The 17,725-nt window shown below is 44.6% G+C and overlaps 1 long non-coding RNA gene across 1 annotated transcript; it reads left to right on the forward strand.

Moving 5' to 3' along the window:
* Positions 1-313: 313 nt before the first annotated feature.
* On the forward strand, positions 314-4,230 carry LOC138917666 (uncharacterized). The gene is made up of 2 exons (XR_011425981.1): positions 314-537; positions 2,723-4,230. It is a non-coding gene; the product is annotated as an uncharacterized lncRNA (long non-coding RNA).
* Positions 4,231-17,725: the final 13,495 nt, after the last annotated feature.

The following is a 17,725-nucleotide window of genomic DNA, read 5'->3' on the forward strand; positions in this document are numbered from 1 at the left end:
TGTTTTTTGGGGGTTTTTGGTGAGGAAGATTGTCCCTGAGCTAACATCCATGCCAGTCTTCCTCTATTTTACATGTGGGACGCTGCCACAGCATGGCTTGATGAGCAGTATGTAGGTCCATGCTCGGCATCCAAACCCACGAAGCCTGGGCCACTGACGTGGAACGTGCAAACTTAATCATTATACCACTGGGCTAGCCCCTCTTCACATTTCTTATTCAGTACAATCGTAGATTTTCTATGTTTTCATTACTGTTGTTACAAATGAGATCTGTCCTTCCATGTTCTATATTTCCTTTCTGTTTTAATTATAGGAGTAAATGTAAACCTATCAGATTGGCAAAAGTCATGAAGTCTGATGTTACCAAATAGCGGTGAGGATGTGAAGAAACGGTGGCGGGAAGGTGAACGAATGCGACTACTTCAAAAAGCAGTTTGGGGGTGTAGATAAACTCCTTATCTACAACTCAGAAATCTGAAAAGCTCTGAAAACCAGAAGTTCCTTCTTAGCTCATTTGGTGGCAAAACCTGACCTTAGGTGAAGCTATTTGTTGTCTTTATTTATCTCACTTGATGTGGACATTTATACTTAAAAGTAACATATCTGATTATGGAGTACTTCCCCAGCCCTGTGGAGAGGGTTATACTGGCACATATACCATATTGCCTTTCTAAAATCCAAACGTTCCTTGTTCTAAAACACATCTGGCCCCAAGGCTTTCGAACAACATCCTGTCAGCCTGTATCTGGTGAAGTTGAAGATGTTCATATCCTAAGACGCAGCAGCTCCCCTTCTAAGAGTGCTCTCTAGAGAAATCTGTCCACAGTACACAAGGAGACACGTATAAAATTGTTCATTCTAGCGTTAATTATAATAATGAAAAGTTAGAAATAACCTAAATGTCCAGCAATGAGAGAATAGATAAATTGTGATATACTTATCTATTAGAATACTATACAGCACTTGAAGTGAACTGTAGCTACACGGGTCAACATGAACAGATCTTTAAAAAGTTGTTGAATAAGAAAAACATATTGAAGAATGATAACAGGTAAATACAATTTAAAGTTTGAAGACATGCACGAGAATGATAAACACTAAATTCAATATAGTAGCTATCTCTGCAGAGAGTGGAGAAAAAATGAGGTGCCCTGGGGTACACAGTAGGTTTTCTACTTTATCTGGAAAGTCTAATTTCTTTTTTTAAAAATCCGAAATGAATATGGCAAAATGTTGAAATGTTTTTACAAATAGATTTGTATTCTACGTAAAGTTCTCAGTCTTTTTAATGGATGTAAAGTATACCACAGTGTGACTTGACCTTAATTTGGACATTTCCTCATTATTTAACTTGCTTTCACTTGCTAATTATTACAAAACTGCTGAAGCATACATCTTTTGATATCTTTTTGCATATGTACAAATATTTCTATAAGATTCCTAGAAGCAGAATTACTAGCTAATGGGTATACATTTTACATTTTCATAGATAATGTCAATTGTCTTTCTTTCCTTTTTTTTTTTTTTTTGGGGAAGATTAGCCCTGAGCTAACATCTGCTGCCAATCCTCCTCTTTTTGCTGAGGAAGACTGGCCCTGAGCTAACATCTGTGCCCATCTTCCTCTACTTTATATGTGGGATGCCTGCCACAGCATGGCTTGCCAAGTGATGCCATGTCCTCACCCAGGGTCCGAACCAGCGAAGCCCAGGCCACTGAAGCGGAACGTGGGAAATGAACCACTGCACCACCAGGCTGGCCCCTCAGTTGTCTTTCAAAAATGCTATTTTGGGTGCCAGCCCCATGGTCTAGTGGTTAAGTTCAGTGCATTCTGCTTCAGCAGCCCAGGTTCAATTCCCAGCACAGACCTACACCACTCATCAGTGGTCATGCTGTGGCAGCATCCCACATACAAAATAGAGGAGGATGGGCACAGATGTTAGCTCAAGGTGAATCTTACTCAGCAAAAAAACATTAAAAAATAAATGCTATTCTAGTTTATACCCATAGCAACAACATAGGAGAGTGTCCATTTCCCCACATCCTCAATAAGACTGTCAAACTGGAGTAGGGAGAAATAGTATACTAAGTTGCAATTGCCAATTTCTGTTAGGCTGAATCATCTTTTCATATCTCATAGCCATTTATAGTTATTCACAAGAAGTTGCCTGTTGATATCTTCATCAGTTAGAAGTACGTTCAACTACAACTAATTGAAAATGGACTATGAGTGCAGTAAAGAATAGAGTATAGGGTTTTTATTTTTTTTGGTTTTGGTTTTTTGGGAGTTTTTGACGTAGGATTTCTGGAGGTTTAAGCATAAGCAGTGCAGGACTAGAGCAGCCGAGCAGCAGAGACCCAGGGGCCTTCTCTCTGCTCCGTCTTCCTTAGCACACTTATACTGTCACAAGCACAGGACAGCTGCTGCATCTCTACACTTCACATCTGCTTTCCAGGCAGGAAGAAGGGAAGGCAAAGAGCTAAAGGCCTGTGCAAGCTGAATCTGTTCCTTTCTTTGAAGCCCATGATTTCTTTCTTTAGGTTTATAGATTTATTTTCCTAAATTATGTAAAGTGGTCTCAAAATTAAATTACTATTTAAAATTATCTTTTTTTTTTTTTAGAGGAAGATTAGCCCTGAGCTAACTGCTGCCAATCCTCCTCTTTTTGCTGAGGAAGGCTGGCCCTGAGCTAACATCCGTGCCCATCTTCCTCTACTTTCTAGGTGGGACGCCTACCACAGCATGGCTTGCCAAGCAGTGCCATGTCCGCACCAGGGATCCAAACCGGCGAACCCCAGGCCACCAAAGCGGAACATGTGAACTTAACCGCTGTGCCACTGGGCCAGCCCCTAAAATTGTCTCTTGATATCATCTCCTCTTAGATCTTATTGGCCAGGACTGAGTCGCATGGCGACCCCCAAATCAGTCATGGCCCAGGGAGGAAGATTATCATGTCTAGTTTAGACCAATTATGGTTCATTCCCTATAAACTCTGTGGGAGCAGAGTGTTTTGTTCATAGTTTTATCCTCAGTGCCTAGAGGAGTTTCTGCCACATAAAATATGCTCAATACTGTATGCATGAATGAGAAGATAAATGGAGCTGGGGCAGGGCAGGAGAGCAAGCAATCTGCACCACCATTTGAGCCAATCTGAGTCCTGTCAGCAGGGAAGTCAGGGGGCAGCTAGGAGGGAGGAATGAATGCCATCAAGAGATGTCACAATATCCTTGACCCATTGATCCAGTTGATGCTAACTGTGTATTTGTTTGTTATTTTTTGAGCAAATATTTTCTCCCAGTCTTTCATTTATTTTTTAAGTAAATGTTTTATTTTGGAATAGTTTAGGTTTAAAGAAAAGCTGCAAAGTGGTACCAAGTTCTCATTTACCCCTCACCCAGTTTCCTATATCGTTAACATCTTATATTACCATGTACATTTGTGGAAATTTTTAAAAACCAATATCTGCACATTAGGATAACTAAACTCAGACTTCGATAGGATTTCACCAGTTTTTCCATTCACGCGCTCTCTCTGTTCCAGGATCTATTCTAGGACACCACATTGCATTTAATTATCATAGCTCCTGAGTCTCCCCTGGACTATGATAGTTTCTCATCTTTATTTTGTTTTGTTTTGTTTTTTTGGTGAGGAAGATTGGTCCTGAGCTAATATCCATACCAATCTTCCTCTGTATTGTATGTGGGACACCGCCACAGCATGGCTTGACAAGTGGTGTGCAGGTCCACACCCAAGATCTGAACCCACAAACCCCAGGCCACAGAAGTGGAACACGCGAATTTAAGCACTACGCCACCGGGCTGGCCCTTTTCCTTGTTTTTCATGACCTTAACAATTTTGAGGAGTACTGGTGAGATATTTAATAGAATGTCCTTCAATTTTCACTTGTCTAATATTTTTCTCTTCATTAGACTGGAGTTATGGGCTTTTTGAAAGAATAGCACAGAGGTCGTTCTTGTTGTATGTCAGAGGTTATGTGATGTCCACATGGCATGACTGGTGATATGCACCTGGGGTTCACTTTAGTAAGGCAGAGTCTGCCAGGCTTCTCCACTGTAAAGTTACTGTTTATCCCTTTCCATGTTCTATCTGTTGTAAGCAAGTCACTAACTGCAGCCCACACTTAAGAGGGTTACAGGGAGTGGTGGGGGATTAAGCTTGACCTCTTAGAAAGGATATCTAAATAAATTATTTGGAAGTCTTCTGTAAGGAAGTTTTGTCTCTTCGTCCTAATTTATTTAAATCACCTATTTATATTGGTATGAAATTGTGTATGTTTTTGCACCTATTTTAGGCTATTTTTTTCCTTTTTGTAATTTCTTTATTACACTATAACTCACAACAAACTTCATCATTTCAAAGTATACAATTCAATGAGTTTTGGTATAGTCACAGTGTTATGCGACCATCACTATCTAATTTCAGAACATTTCCATCACCCCAAAAGAAACTCTGTACTTATTAGCAATCACTCTCAATTCCCCTCTTCCTCTATCCTCTGAAGCTACTTTCTGTCTCTATTAATATGCCTATTCTGGACATCATATAATGAACTCATATAATATATGTCCTTTTATGTCTGGGTTCTTTCACTTAGCATAATATTTTCAAGCTTTATCCATGTTGTAGCATGTGTCACTACTTCATTCCTTTTATGGCTGAATAATATTCCATTGTATGGATATACCACATTTTGTTATCCATTCATCTGCTGATGGACCTTTGTGTTGTTTCCACCTTTGGGGCTGCTATAAACGCTGGTGTACAACTTCTTGTTTGAACGTGTGTTTTCCCTTAGGTACATACCTAGAAGTGGAATTGCTAGGTCATAGGATATATCTACATTTAACTTTTTGAGGAACTGCCAAGCTGTTTTCCAAAGTGGATGCATCATTTTACATTCCCACCAGCAATGTATGAAGGTTCCAATCTCATTACCTTCTTACTAACACTTGCTATTTTCTGTTGTGTGTTTTTTTTAGAGTAATTGCCATCTTAGAGGGATGTGAAGTGATACCTCATTGTAGCTTTACTGTACGTTTCCCCAGTGACTAATCATGTGCAGAATCTTTCCATGTGCTTCTTGGCCATTCGTATATCATTCTTTGGAGAAATGTTTACTCAAATCTTTTGCTCCTTTTTCAATTAGGTTCTTTTTGTTTTTGAGTTGTAAGAGTTCTTTATATATTCTGGATACTAGACCCTTATCACATATATGATTTGCAAATATTTTCTCCCATTCTGTGAATATTTCCACTTTTTGACAGTGCCTTTTGATGCACAAAAGTTAAATTTTGATGCAGCCCAAATTTATCTTTTTGTTGTTGCTTGTGCTTTTGACATGATAGTTAAGGATCTAAGAAACTGTTGCTTAATCCAAATTCATGAAGATTTATGCCTTCATTTTCTTGTAAGAGATTTATAGTTTCAGTTCTTACATTTAGGTCTTTGATCCATTTTAAGTTGATTTTTGTTTGTGGTATAAATTAGGGGTTCAAATTCATTCTTTTATGTGTGGGTATTCAGTTGTCCCAGCACCATTTGTTGAAAAGACTGTTCTTTCCCTGTTGAATGGTCTTGGCACTCTTGTTAAAATTAATTGACTGTAGATGTATGGGTTTATTTCTGGACTCTCGGTTCTACTCCATTGATCTATGTGTCTATCCTTTGGACTTATATATTTATCTTATATTTTGGGGTATAATGCAATATTATGTTATTTATTTATTTTGTTGCTCGAATTATTCCAGATTTATCCATTGAAAACTCAGGCTAGCTCCAGTGTACCTTTGACAAACCTCCATCCTTTTGTTTTTTAACATTTCCTTCGTTTATGAAACTACAAGATGCTCCAGGCTTATCTTGTACTTTCCCTTTTCCAGCTCTAGAATTAATCGGTTCTTCATGGAGCCTGATTCCTTTTATGGGAGAATGATATTTAGAAACCAAGATCTGGATGCTTGGTGTGCTCATTGCTATTGGGGTGTCATTTTTTGGGGTCTCAGGAGACAGAGCTAGATGGTCACATATATATGTATACACGTATATACCCATGTATACACATGTCTATAATTGTTTCTGTATTTATAACCTGTGTATTTACACATATATGCATACATATATGGTATGAGGAATATATATATATATATTCATATGATGTTTCAAACTTTAGGCCAGTACCACAGTGATAATTCTAGTCTTTCCTTATTGCTCACCTTTCTCCAACAATGAGGACCTGGCTCCCACCATCTACCAGCCATTTACTTATTTATTCAACCCTAGTATACAGTTTCAGAATTGTTAACCCATGCTATCAATTTCACCTATTTTTAATTGTTTATACTAGCTTTCATCATACAGAATTTTGAAATTTAGTGCAGCTTAATCATCAATCCTTTCCTTTTAGCTCCTGAGTTTTGTATCTTGCCTAGAAAGGCTTTCCCACCCACCACCCAGCTTCAGCTTATAAAAATATTTTACTTTTTATTACATTTAGATATTCAGTCTATCTGGATTTTATTTTGTGGTTATACAAGATGCAGATCTAACGTTTTTTTCCTCTAAAATGGCTGAAGGTCCTAAACACCTAAACACTATTATTATTAGTCAATCCTTTCCTCACTGATTTGTGATGCATGGGTCTACTCCTGGTCTCATTGTTCTACTGGTCTATTTCTGTGCCAGTAGGAGACTATTTAATTTGTGTAACCTTAAAATATGTTTCTGATATCTAGCAAGGAAAGTCTCCTATCACTGATCTTTTTCAAAAGTTTCTTGTATGTTTATTCTCACACACAAACTTTAGAATTAATTTGTGAAGTTTCATTTTTAGAAATCCTATGGGGATTTTGATTGGGATAACATTGAATTTATTCAATTTTGGAGAAATTGACATCCCAACATGGTAAGTCTCTATTTAGGTCTTCTTTTATGTCTTTCATAAAGTTTTATGTTTTCTTCCCACAAGTATTGCATTATTCATGAATTCACATTATTCATATTACTCACATAAATTCACATGAATATTCACATTATCATTATATATTTTAAATTACATTTCCAAATTTATTAATGCTAACATATAAGAAAGCTATTGACTAGATATTTGTTGTGTTTCTGAACAAATTACCTTATATTCTACATATTCTATTGTAGGCAGTCCTAATATCTGTAGATAATGACAATTTCCTATTCCTTTGTAAATCAAAGAGCTATTTATTAGTGGGGGTGGGGGGGTGAAACAGACAAATCACTACAAAAATCTAATCAAGGAAAAATAATGTAAAAATGTACAATACTTTCCTGATTCTTAAACAAAATTAGGAATCAGAAAATGGAATTAACCACAGACAAGGAAATTTAATAATTTAAAACAACAATTTAAATACAAGTAATGTTGAGAATAGTTTATATAATTTTGTGGAAATAAGTCACTAAACCTAAAGAAAAATGGTTAATGCTTCCAGAAAATTGACCCAGGGAGGGAGAGAAAACCCAAAAAGATCAATAATCATGAAAGAAGTTGAGAAAGTTGTCTAAGAGCTATCTAACGTTTATACTCATATTTCTGATTTTTCCTTGCATTTTTAATTTTTTTTCTTGTCTAATTAGCTAAGACAACCAGACAGTGTTGAATAATAGTGGTAATGGTAAGAATTTGTCTCTTTCCTTGTTTTAATTGAAGTGCTTCTAATGTTTAGTCGTTAATGATGAGGTTTGCTGTAGACTTACCAAGTTAAGGGAAATTACTTCTGTTCCTAGCTTATTGTAAGCTTTATAAGAAATTAGCGATAAATTTTATCAAATGCTTTTTTTCAGCACAGATTAAAATGATCTTTCTTTTTCCTTTGCCTGTTAATATGGTGAAGTCCTAAACTTCTTTTTGTTCATTTATGGGTTCAACCCCACTTGGTCATGATGTCTTATTATTTTGATGAACTTCTGGATTTTATTTAGTAGCATTTGGTTTAGGATTTTTGTATAAATATTCGTCAGTAAGATTTGGCTGTACTAACACTGTTTTGAGGCTGCCTTCAAAAGGCTTTGTTTTCGTAGGCAGGAAGAATTTTTTTGAGAAGTCTTATTTTTTTCTCTTTGCTTTGGTGTATCAAGGGTTATCTGTTCCTTGGCATATCTTGTAAAATTAACTCCATCTGGGGCAGGGGGAGGTAGCTAGAGTGAAGTTTCTGATCCCTATCAGCCATCAGATGAGTGTAGATGGGGGAAGCAGTTAGGGTGGGAAGTAACCTAAGAAAAGATGTTACCTGCAGACTTAATTTGTATGTATTGTCTCTAAACAAACTCACACCCAACCTGAAGGTTCCTCTACTTTAAGGACAGTGGAAGTGGCGGTGGAGATGAAGGGTGGATTTAAAAGTCAACATGGGGGGCTGGCCCCGTGGCCGAGTGGTTAAGTTCGCGCACTCCGCTGCAGGAGGCCCAGTGTTTCGTTGGTTCGAATCCTGGGCGCGGACATCGCACTGCTCATCAAACCACGCTGAGGCAGCATCCCACATGCCACAACTAGAAGGACCCGCAACTAAGAATATACAACTATGTACCGGGGGGCTTTGGGGAGAAAAAGGAAAAGAAAATAAAATCTTAAAAAAAAAAAAGAATCAACATGGACGGTGAATCAATTGACTTTTGGTTAATTAAACAGCCAGGGAGGTCACAGATGTCAAGCTAATGTCCCCTGGGTTTACTGGGAAAATGACAGGGTCACTAGAAACAAGAGGTTCCAGAGGAGGGTTGGTTTGAGGGAAGATGAGGAATTCTGTTTTGGACATGTGTAGAAGATATCTTTTAGAAGCTTGATGGAGAGAGCTTGGGAACGGAGTGCTGTCAAACGGTGAATGTAACCCTCACACTAACCTAGCTCCAGTGTACAGATGAGTAAACCAGAGGCCCAGAAAGGCTGAGTTCTCCAATGTTTTTTAAGTCTCACAGTCATGCTCTTTCCTTGGATCCTTTATGAGGTGTTAGCCCAGAGTTCACTGGCATTAAGGGAAAGTCTTTTCAGGCTAAGATAGACACTGACTTGGTTACAGGCAGAAGGGAAGAAACATTTAGAAATGGCTAGAATAAAGTTGCTCAAGATAGAAGCAAGTGAGGTCCTGGAGTGTATAAGAGAGGATTTGTTCGTAAAAACACTTATTGAGAGCATTGACAGTGGGACCATGAAGAGGAAGAATGCACAGCTTCTGTACTTGATATCATTTTAATTCATCAAGAGAAAGGAGCATATAACGAATTGCCTGATTTCCCAGTTTCCACCAATATAACTCACCTCATTCGTTCACTCGTCTCCTTCCTCCTCCTCGCCATGGTTCAGAGGCAGGAACCATCTCTGCCTGAATCACCAAGGTAGGGAGTGCGGTGTGAATGAGAAAGAGAGAATGAATTACAGTGGTATAATAAGGGCTAGGATAGTATGTACAAAAGGCTCTGGAACACCAACAAAGGGGTGACAAAACTGGAAAACTCCACAAAGAATGTGGTATTTGAATTAGATTTTGAAAGATAAGTAGCAGTTTATCATCAAGTGAAAGGAGAATATTTAAAGCAGAAGGATATTAAGAAAATATATAAAGGAAGGCTATTCAAAGCGGTGGTAACTGGTATGTGTAAAGGCTTAGGTCACTTCAGCCCTATCAGACTGGCAAAGCTAGAAAGTGGAATCGTGCAAGTGTTGTTGACGATGAGGGGAACCAGGCACCTTTATGCACTGCAGCTGAGTATGGACTAGCGCAGCCCCTCTGGAGAGGCACGCAGCAGAACTCAGTTTAAGTATGCACATCCCCTGGGACCCTGCAGGCTCACTCCTGGTTAAACACTCTGAGAAAACGACATTCACTACACAACGTTTGTAGTAACAGGGAGTCGGAGGAAATCTAGGTGTCTGTTACTGGGGAAGAATATGGTAGAGACATATTTTGGAATATTTTGCAGCAATCAGAAGTAATAAACTAGAAAAGCACAAAGCAACATGAATAGATCTCAAAAACAGTGTTAAATTTTTAAAAAGTCTGAAACAAATGAGATCTGTAGTGCGAGATTATTTATGTTAGTTAAAAATGCATACATACGGTAGATAGCACTATTTCCAAAGACGTGTATATACATCACTGGGGCATGCACCAACACAACGGAGTGTGAGTCTGGGGGTGAAGGTGGAGGATCAAGAGCAGGGCTGGGGGTCAGAGGAGAAAAGGAAGTGAGAGCGAAGCCTGCACTGATTGAAGTACCCAGGGTGGTCATTTTCCTGCCCCTAAGGTCCACGCAGAGGACTGAGAAGCATAAAACCGTGTAGTATGCTTTCACCACAGAAGAGGCTGGGTGAGTCGGGGGGACCCCCGAGCTGAGGTTCGGAGAGAGACCTGGACCCCAATCCTGAGGGCGACAGGGAGCTACCGACACCTTTTAAGCAGGAAAGAACATTTTGTCTTAAAGATCCCTTCTGGTGACCTAGAGGATAAGGAAAGACAGGAGGCAGTGTAGTGCTTAGGGGACTCCTTTAAAATTACAGGAGAAAGACACAGATCAGAACTGATTTGGGTAGGTGAGGCAGCAAAACTGTGAGTGGTCTCGAGTGAGCGCCATCGAGGGCCAGTGTGGGACCCTGCAGTGGACCACTTCCTTCTTCAGTGGAAGGAGTCATTGGCTTCACTCACTTCAGTAGATCTCTTGAGGAGCGTGAAGGCTTCCAGCAACATGGAGGCCAGAGAGAATCTCTCTCTCCTAATTCCACCCCCTCCTCCATCCTTGGTCAGCCTGGTACAGAAAGCGGGAGACTCAAGTGCTAATTCCAGCCCTTCCCTCTGCTTCTAGAAGGGACTTTGGACTGGTCACACCTTCTTCTCTGGGCCTCAGTCCCTCACTTCCCTTTTCCAGCTTGCACTTTCTTCGGCTCCCTATTATTTGCCTTAGTAATAGCCCACAACAGGCAAATCTTGCCCCCTCCTGAAACACCCCCAGCTGTCTCCAAAGTCTTGACATACTCTTTAATCTTCCAGCTCCATTGCCCCACCCTGGTGAGGAGGAGCAACAAATTGGTATCATAATGGCCCTGCTGATTGCATTATGGGTGTCTAATGCAATATGCCCTCATGAGGACCATCCATCAGAGCAGAGCCCCTCCCCAAGTCCCTGCCACCCCAGTCACATTAGTCAGGCAGCCCATTCATCACTACCACACACCTCCATGGAGACTGGCCTAGACAGATGAGGGGCCAAATCAGATTTATGGGGAGGAATCGTGGAAAAAATCAGCCCCATCCATCTCCCAGACACTGAGGAGGGAGCCCTGTGTCCCCACTCCCTCCAAGGCTCCTTAGGGAAACGGGTGCTAATGGAGAAGCCAGCCAAGTTGCTTTTGTTTTCCTGAAGGCCCATTCCTGAGCCCCTGTGTTGCCTAGCACAGCCCTAGAACTGGGTTTTCTAGGAGTTCATAATTTTTGGAGCAAAGTCCCTGCCGGGACTGGGACACAGTGCCCAGAGTCAGCTACAACTTCTGAGAATCTGGAGAATTCATTTAACGGGCTCCCCAGGTTGAGTTAACTGCCATGAGTGGAGGATGGTGAGGAGTAGGCACCAAGCCCAGTTCAGGGATGGGACCATCCTGGGGCAGCCTTCTCAGGATGGTGATCTCACCCAGGCCTTCCATCTGGGGTGAGGCCTTGTCCGGAGCTCGTTTTGGCTCTGCCTGGCCAGACTGGGCGATTCTCCTTTTGTACACAGAAGAGACTGAGAGGATTGAGAATGGGGTGGAATGAGGAGGGAAAAAAATCACCTTTTGGTCCCTGGATTTGTGAAACCTGAAGCTTGTATGATTTGGGGTACCTGCTTTAAGAAAATAATGCAAAATACGAATTTCTCAGGCCACTCCCAGAGCTTCAGAAGGAGCCTGGATAAGTGAGAGACCCCAATGCCTCAGCTTCCTCAGCTTCCCCTTGAATCTGTCCTTCTATGAGCCTCCCACCACATCAAATGTTTTACATGGATTATTTTATTTTAAATCCTTATGACTGCCAATTGCCCAGTAAGGCAAGACTTAGTCTCCCCATTTTTATAAGAAAATTGAGCCTCAGAGAGGTGAAGTGACTTGGCCAAGACTATACAGCTGGAGAATGGCAGAAACAACTCCCTGACTTGTGCTCCTTGGCCTGAGTTGGCCTCAGTTGAGTTGGCTGGTCATGTGGTAGGCTGGGAGGGGCCTCTGGCTCAAATGTCTTCTTTCCAGACAATCCTCAAACTGTGGACAGGGTGCCCCCTCTCTCCACAGTTGCTTTATACCCGAGTGCTGCCCTGGGGCTGCTGAGAGGGACCAGTCAGAGTCACAGGGGTAGGAGGGAGGGTGGAAGAAATCCTTATAACATAGAGCCCTTAGGGTCAGTGATGGGTGCTCTGGGGCTGCCCCTGCACAATAGTTAATCTTGTTTTCCCCAAACTGACCATGCCCCATCTGAGCTGGGTCCTGGGAGGGAGCTCAGGGGCTGGGCAGAGCTGGAAGCCCATATCTAGGGCCCAAGCAGAGGGGCAGGCAGAGGGCCAGGCAGGGTCCTTTTATGTTAGTGGAGACTTCTCTAAGAAGCCCGCCCCACCCCTCCCCCCATCCTCATCCCCAGCAGGCCTTCCTCACTCCACCCAGGCTCTTGTGAGGTATTCCTCACCCTGCAGGCCAAGGCAGTCACTGCTCATCCGGGTACTAAGATCTGAGAATGGTGGGTGGTCTTCCTCCTGCCAGGTAAGAGGCCCCACAGCCATGAAGCTCAGCCCCTGAAGCAGCTCATGGAGAATGGGAAGGGGGCTGGGCACGCGTAGTATGGGTGATAACGTGTGAATCTCTGCGAGCATTGTGAGTACAGCAGAGCATCTGTGAGGATGAGATGCGTGCATCCGCCCAGTGGAGGAAGCACTGTGAAATTTCCCCTGCTCGTTTGCTCTCCATGTGATAGCTGTGCCAGGTGTCTTCCCCACAGTTTCCACTTGTCCCTGCAGCCAGTGCCTTGTCTCCCCTCAGAGGGCACCCCTAGCCCAGGCTGTCTGAGCTGGTGCCTTAATAACCAGCATTATCATGTAGAGACCTTACTTAAGCACCTCCAACCTCTCCCCTTCCCTCCCCTGTCTCCCACCCTTCTCTCCTTCCTTCCCCCAGGCCCAGATGCCTCTTGGCCAACTCTGCACCCCTGCTTGCTCCTCGGGCACAGGGCTCCCCCACAGTGGGTCAGGAGAGCACACAGGAAGGGATTCCAACCCTCTCTATCCGCTGCGTGGTTCTTTCCCCATGCTTTCTCCATCCCCCATTCCCACCTGGGGTTTGTGTATGACCACCCTGTCTATTAGGTTTTCGTCCTTCTTCTGACCTCACTGGGTCCTCACTCCCCGCTCCCACAGAGATCCCCTTCCCATCTCAGCCCTGAGCACAGAGTGGAAGGCTCCAGAGTCAGGCTGTGTGCTCCGGGAACCCACAGTGCGATGGACCACATAGTGCAGTGGGGGAGCTCTACCCAAAGAAAGACATGCGGCCTGGACGGAGTCTCAGTCTGGGGGCACACAAGGCCCATACCCACTTAGGAGGTGCCCCTAAAAGTGTTTATGTCACTGTCTGAAATGGTGAAAGGCCTCCGTGAAATAGATGGTGTTATATACAATTATAAGATGTCAAAATGAACTCCTACAAAGGCAGCTGGATAAAGAATCCTACTGATGAGAGTCCATAGGTCAGGAAGCTCTGTGTATGTATGTGTGTGTGTGTGTGTGTGTGTCCCTACATTGAGTAGGGGTGAAACTGCTACGCGGGGTTCCCTGATCACCCTGAGATTCTAAGTGCTGAGGGAGGCAAACACAGGATAATCAGTCTCAAGCAAGGTTAACCAGGATGTGTGTTTGGGGCAAAGAAAAGAGGTCCCTCTTTCTCAGACTCCTTTTTCTCTACTTGTACCTTAAATGTCAGTGTTCCTTGGAGCTCTATCCTGGGCTCCCTTCTCTTTCTGTGTAGGTTTCTCTCCTCCCATGTCTTCCATTAGTATCTGAATGCAGATGATGTTCAAATCTCTCTCCAGCCCAGATCTCTCTTCTATATCCAACAGCCCACCAGAGAGCCCCATCTGAACATCCCTTAATCACCTGGAACATTCCAGGGCAAAAACAAACGCATCGCTGTGTCCCCCAAGCCTCACCCTTCTCCTGAGTTCTCCAGCTCAGTCAATAATAACACAAGTGCCCAATTACCCAACCTGAAACCCAACCACTCTCGCTCATCGCGCCACACCTGATCAGTTGCCAAATCTGTCTTCCTTTTGATTGGAACTCCAAATCCTTCTAAAATGTCCACTTTTCTGCATCCTCACTGCTACTAGCTTGGTTTAGTCCTTAGCATGCTGGCTAACAGCTCGGACTCTGATCCAGATGCCCTGGGTTTGAATTCCAGAGGAGAGTAAATCTAACCCCCAAAGTACAGCAGGGTTCCCTCGGGCAAGTTGTCGAACCACCTGCTACCTCCGATTAACCACCTGGTACCTCCGATTCTTCCTCTGTAAAGCCAGGATAGCAGTATCTACCTCCTGAGGTTGCTATGAGGATTAAATGAAATAATACATGAGAAATGCTTTAAAAAGTGCCAGGCACGTAGGAAGCACTAAATAAGTGTTAGCTATTGTCGCTGCGTTATTATTATCACCTGAGTGATCACCAGGCTCCTCCTGGGGCTGCCTGCCTCAGCTCTTACTCCCTTCTCAGCATGCACCACGGCTCGAGAAGCCCCTGAGGCTCAGCTAGGAGAGCACAGTGCTCCAGCTGATAAGTGGCAGAGCAGACTTGGGGCCTAGGTCTAATTGTGCTCAGCCACTAAGCCACTCTGCCTGTTTGCAAGTATGAAGGATGAATGGACTTGGAACAGCAGGACAGAGAGGAAGGAACGAAACCAATGGAGGGAAAATGAAAAGAGAGGGTCAGAGGCGCTCCAGATTTTCCATAGAGAAGGGACTTCAGGTGGTAATCTAACTGCAGGGGCTGAGAGACCGGGGGGCTTGTGTTGAAACTTGGCGTGAAGAAAAAGCATAGAGTTTTGGTGGGGATGCTGATGGAGAGAACGTGTTGGACGGCTAACGTCCTCCCAAGAACCTCTTGGTACCTCCAGAATGGGGGAGCCCCGGCAGTGGGGACAAGGTCAAGTCCTGGAGGGATTACAGGCGCACGTGGAAACAGCCTTGGCCATGAGAACTGTCGGACCAGGGGCCGTCTTACTGAAAATTGTTCCTCTTATCTGTGGCCACCACGTCAGTGTCTGGGGAGAAAACTAATTAAAGCTGCAGCATCTGGAACCTGGGTTAGCCTGGAGCTGTGGTGGGATGGCGGTGGTGTAGGTGTGAGAGGAGAGGTGGGATGCTCAGGTGGGCAGCCACACAGCCTCCCTGCTGTGCCTCTCCATCTCCGTCTTCCGAGACCGTCAGCAGGAGCCGTGGCCTCATGCAAGAGAGAGTGATTTGGACTCTGGAGTGGGGAGCTCTGCCAACCAGTTTCTCAGGTTAGGTCTGCTCGCCCAACTCTCTGAGCAAGGCTGTTGGTCAGTCAGCGTGCCTGCCTGCTTGGTGGCTTCTGGACAAAAGCCAGCTGGAAACTGGAAGGCAGGGTAGGGGGTGGACTTGTTTCAGGCTCCGTCTCCAAGCTCTGGATAAGGGGATGTTTTCCCTCCCAGGCTTGTTCTTCTGCATCTGAGGCTGGTAATGGGTTGGTGCCCTCCCGTCTGCCCCAAAAGAATAGCAACCTTTGGGACAAGGAGTCCAATGCCCCCATGTACTCTGCTTCGGGCCCCAAACTGCCCTGACAGTCCATCCTTCTCCATCTAGCAATCCTCAGAGTTCAGATGCAGGACAGAAGTTTGATTGTCAGCGAAAAGCCCGCCCTGTCACTGTCCCAGCCAGACTCCTAAAGAGAAGCTGGCTGCATAGGCCGAGATGGGGGCATGGAGGGCACCACCTCTGCGGGCAACCTCTCTGAGAAGCCTTCCCTGGCACGGGGGCTGGGACCGGGAGCCCTGGAGGGAGGAAGCTGTGCTCCAGCTTGTCTGACTCTGCCCATGTGAAAATGAACAGTATTCCTTTTTAAAAATCAACAATCTTGCAATTTCTGGTATCCACGGGATTTTCACAGCTGAGGTTGAGGGTGGGGGAAGCAGTTTTTAACACCAAACAACACGAAGGCAAATTTGCTTTGAGCCACTCAGCCATGTCCCCGCCTTTCCCATCAGTGTTTAACCTTCCACAAAAGCTCTGGGTTCTCTGTCCTGCCTTTCTTTTCTCTTCCTGGATCCCAATTGTCAAGCCTTCAAGAAAATGCACTTCAGTCCTTTGTCACTGAGTGTAATTTGATAAACTAAGCAGAAACACACTGCTCTCCCCATCCTTTCAAAAACTGTTACTGCCAGAGAAAGAGGATGAGGGAAAGAGATCTGAGGTCTTTGAATGGATGTTTAAGCACGAGCGCACGCGCGTGGGCACACACAGGCGCACGCACACACACATACACACACACATGGTCTCATGCACATACCAGGACATAGAGTTGCCTGGGATGGGAAGAGGTCGACTCCCAGCTTCTCGTGCTGGGGGCCTGGCCCTGGGGTCCTGGGGCGGATGCCCTCCTAGCTCCTAGCGACTCTCTTAGTTGCAGGCCTGGCTGCAACCGCCCAGTGGGCGGTGCCAGGGCAGGTTTCAGGCTATAAAGGGCTCTTGGCTCCCCAGGCCTGAGGGAACGCCATCTCTGCGGCAGTGTCCCTGCCAGCCACAACCAGCTTGGGGCACTGCCGGTGTCCCATCGCCACCGGGCAGCCTACGCTTTTCCAGGCCGTGCCGATTCCGATTCGGACACAGCTGTCAGCTGCGTTCCTCGTACCCACCCGTTCTCTCCATCGGCAAGTCCTTCTTTTGGTTGCTTTCCTCTGGGTTGGGTGTGGGGTGGGAGGAAAAGGACTAGGTACCGGGGCTTCGACAGAGGAGGACATTAGTATTTCCATTTCTTTTAAAAGATTCCTTCTGAGGCAAGTGTCTGAAGCTGGGGTTTCTGGGACGAGGTAGGGAGTGGGTTTGTTCCATATTCAGCAAAGGAGAAAGCCGCAAAGTTCTTTCCCGGAGGGCCACCCCCTTCCCAGGGCTGCGAGTGGGTGGGTGAGGGGCTCTCTCTGAGTGGCTGGGTGAGGAGCCAGGCTGCGCCTGCAGCGGGCACTGGCAGGTGAAGACACTTAGACAGGAGTTGTTATCTGTAAAACAAAACTGAAAAAATATCTGAAGAACCAACGATGAGGGGCTATCTAGGAATGGGGTGGAAGTGAGTCCCACTAAGGGAAAAGGAAGAAAGAAAGGGATCCTGTAAGAAATAAGTAACCGGAATCCAGAATCCAGCTCTGCCTAAGCAGTGTCGCAAATAGCAGGATGGCGGCTGCACAGAGGCGGGTGGGCTGCTGGGACTCTGGCAGGTGGTGGTTTTGAAGGGGTCAGTAAACGTTCTAAACAACAGCCTCAGAGCCCCTGAGCTGCAGGGCGGGGAGTGTAGAGGAGTTTAGCCCCTGGGGGCCCTAGAAATGCAGCATCCATGGCCCTATAGGGGTTTCCAAGCCACGCTGGGGGAAGTCCCCCCCTCCCACCAGCCTGGGCAGCAGGGGTTTCCGCCCCCCTCAGAATAGCCAGGGCACAGTCAGGGAGCGTCCTCTA

Source organism: Equus caballus, chromosome 15 (genome assembly GCF_041296265.1).
Source record: "Equus caballus isolate H_3958 breed thoroughbred chromosome 15, TB-T2T, whole genome shotgun sequence".
In the NCBI taxonomy this organism is placed as follows: Eukaryota; Metazoa; Chordata; class Mammalia; order Perissodactyla; family Equidae; genus Equus; species Equus caballus.